The 3,363-nt window shown below is 37.1% G+C and overlaps 1 protein-coding gene and 1 long non-coding RNA gene across 6 annotated transcripts in view; both read right to left on the reverse strand.

Annotated features, from left to right (window-relative positions):
• The window catches only part of pi4kaa (phosphatidylinositol 4-kinase, catalytic, alpha a), a 222,391-nt gene that overhangs the window by 182,015 nt on the left and 37,013 nt on the right, over positions 1-3,363 (reverse strand). The window lies entirely within an intron of this gene.
• Positions 292-3,363, reverse strand: part of LOC112450074 — a 7,365-nt gene continuing 4,293 nt past the window's right edge. The window contains exons 2-3 of the long non-coding RNA XR_005234035.1: positions 1,251-1,349; positions 292-310 (exon numbers count right to left, since the gene is read on the reverse strand). This is a non-coding gene — a long non-coding RNA (uncharacterized LOC112450074). The remainder of the gene's footprint in view (positions 311-1,250; positions 1,350-3,363) is intronic.

Below are 3,363 nucleotides of genomic sequence, written 5' to 3' on the forward strand. Positions count from 1 at the left end.
ATTTCGCTCCTGTTTACAGTCTGAGTGCTGGTCGATCTGTGAACCCATCAACGAATTTGACGATAATCCAGGTAACTGCCTGGTCCAAACAGCAGAAATCCTGTTATCAAAAACCCAAATATAAAAGGAACCTCCACGTCGGTAGGAACACAGTCTTCCACTCCTGCCAGGAATCCACTGTATATCCAGCGAGACATATCCCAAGACTGGACTCTCCTTCACCCAGTCGAGGAAATTGTATCAATTGCGTTGAGAAACCAGCTGATCAGATCCATATTCCTTAAATATTTGGAAAATATGTAAAAAGAGGCTTCGAAAAAGAAAGCAGGACAGAGAGGGGGGGGGCAGTTCAGGAGACAGAGAAACAGAGAGATCAGGAGCAGAAAAAAAAAAAAGTGGTTTGCAGCTCTCATTTCAATTCAATTCATTTCCACCCAAGAACACCAAGAGGGTTGGGACCCCTGAACGTCTGCTCCATACACATGCACATCTATCAGGACTCTTTTTCCCATCTGACCTTCCTCTCATCCATCAAGGAAATTACAGAATGTGGTCAGTGAAAAGGCACATATATAAGAAAACATGTTATTCATAAAACCCAATACTTTTTTATTCATGAAACCTGGATAAATAAGTTAATGAAGTTATTAGTTTGTCTTTAACAAATAATGCTTGAATGTACCGAAACTTTCTACTATTGAACCTTCTGTCTTTTTGACAGAAAAATCTTCGTCTGTAGTACACTGTCTTTCGTCATTAGAAAATATCCAACTTTCTTTCAAATATAAACAATTTTTAATCAAGAATTGTCTTTTTCTTTTTTTCAAACTCAATAATCTGCTTTTTTTAAAGTACTCCGATTTGTTTTCTTCTTCTTTTTTTTTTTTTACTTTTTATTCTTATTCTTATTTCTATTTAATATTTTAAATAAAATATTCAGATCAAATTAAAATTAATTTTACAAGTTGTTGATATATTGTTTGTTAAACCTTAGTTTTTTAATTTGTAAAGAAATTTAAAATGTATCACTGCTTGAAGTGATACATTCACATAGACCCTGGCACATAATAGTACATACAGAGTTACACTTTTGTGTGTAAAACTAAATGTTTAAGAGTAGCAGGTCAAACAAAAAACACATGAACAAAAGACAAACGTTTCCAACAAACATCGTCTATGGCACAAATATACAAAACTTAAAGCATTGGTTAACTTTTACAAATAATTTTGAAAAAAGAAATCACTCTTACTTTCTTGGTGGGCATCTTTAGCTTCATTAGTTCAGCCTCTCGACAAAGAACATTCCAGGGAGCATGAATCTTTACAAAGCCTACACCAGGAATTGCGGCCTAGGTGACATAAAAAAACCAACAAAAACAATACGTTATATTTCAAAATTTATGTTAATTACAAATAATTATAAATTAAGAGTGTTGCATATCAGAAAACCTTAGTCTTGTGAGTTTAGAGTTTCTTTTAGCAGGACTTAAATTTGCTCACTCAAAAACCATTAATATATAAAATTGTAAAAAAAAAAGTTTTATTTTGGAAAAACAAGGAAGTCAGGGAGTTGGTTGTGATTATCTCAGTTGTTCTGTAGGGAAGAAGAAAGAGGTTAGTTGAGGTTTGTTATGGAAATAATAATTTTACAGAATTTCTGTGGAATCCAAAGAGAATGGAAGGTTAGTAATTTTGCTCTTGTTTTCAGAAGAGAATGCACTGGCACAGGAATATGGTCACAACTCATCTTAAGTAGCTGCAAATGATGAGAGGTGATTATTTGCTGTTGTGAACAACTTTGGTATGGAGGTTGAGGGCCTCTCCAATGAGGAAATCTAGGAACTGTGGGAAAGACAACAAGGCAAAAAGGGCAAAGGAGAGGAAAAAAGGAAGTAGGAACATCAGAACTGGCAGGAATCCTGACAAAACCTCCTTCCCAAGGCACAACTTTGCTTCTCAGGGTGAGTTTGATAAAAGCTCATAACATAGAGGGGTCCAGAATGAATAAGTTAGGAATCCAGGAATGTTCCTCCGGACTGTACCAAGAATTAGAGGCCCCATCATGGAACATCCAGAATGCAGCGAGCTGTGTAAGCAGAATGAGCCTCAATGACACAGGAGGTGGGTGCGGGATTGGCCAGAGGGCACAAAGGATTGGAAGAAATGGGTTTGATCTGTAGGATAAGAAATATAGAATGGATTTACATGAACTTTAGAAATTTTAAACAAACTGAGGCTGAATTAATCTGTTTGGCAGTTCACATCTAGGGCAGCTTTAGTCTGTCTCCACAACTTCCTGCAGCATCAAAAGTGATGTTGAACAGTTACTTATGCCTTCTAAAATAGAATCAAAATGGGGTTGATATCTCAGAGAGCCTCCAAGGACCCATGTAGAAGGCAGAAATATGGTGGAAAAATAACAGGACAGAGCAAATGGTTTGACATTTTGAGAACCAAGACAGCAAGCAGGGTGGCATGACAGAGCAGTGGATGGAGCTGTCACCTCACAGCGAGAAGGTTGCAAGATCTCCTCCAGGCCTGGGGCCTTTCTGTGTTGAGTTTGCATGTTCTCCTTTGTGAACGTGTGGGTTTTCTTTCACAGACCAAAAACATACAATACAGCAAGGTACCATCTCTGCCTGGGTGGTGAGAAAAATAATGTTGGTCTGGTTGCTAATAAAACAATCTTCATTTTCAATCTGATATTCCCTAATTATTCTGACAGTCTGGCAGAATTATTAATTTTCTCCCTCACAACTGGGAGAAGAAAAGTATGTAAAGAAAATGAAAGGATGGAAGATGGTAATTACCAAAAACATTAAATGCATCAAAACTAGAATCCTTCAGTCTGACAAGCTTGTAACTACTTAGCATTTTGCAGCCTGCTCCAACCAGTCTTTCCACTTTTCCAGTGCTAGCTTAATAACAAGGAACTTTGTGTTTACCTGCTTCATATTTGTCTGTGCAGAAGCAAAGCAACAGGAGAAAAAAGGCACAAGAATTAAGCTTACCTTCTGGGTTCACCCTCTTCAACCCAGAGTCAGAAGGGTCAGTCTTGATAATAGTTTTGTGATATTTATCGTGTTTGGATTTTATAGTTAGGGTGTAGTGTGGTGTGTTTAGTGGTTAATTTATTCAGTTTTATTATGTTTGAGCCCAAAAAATTAGGCAATTTTTGAACGTGGAGCTCCAGCTTCTGTTGGAGGTTCAGACCCAGAGATGATGGAGCTGCAGTCAGAAGCTCAGAGGCAGAGATGGAGATAAAAATATTAATAATAATAATAAAAAGAGTCTTGGACAGACAGTGGGGACTTTGTTGATGAACTAGGTTATCCATTATTTTTTTAGAGAAGGATTACTGGA

This window comes from Kryptolebias marmoratus, linkage group LG14 (genome assembly GCF_001649575.2).
Source record: "Kryptolebias marmoratus isolate JLee-2015 linkage group LG14, ASM164957v2, whole genome shotgun sequence".
NCBI lineage: Eukaryota > Metazoa > Chordata > Actinopteri > Cyprinodontiformes > Rivulidae > Kryptolebias > Kryptolebias marmoratus.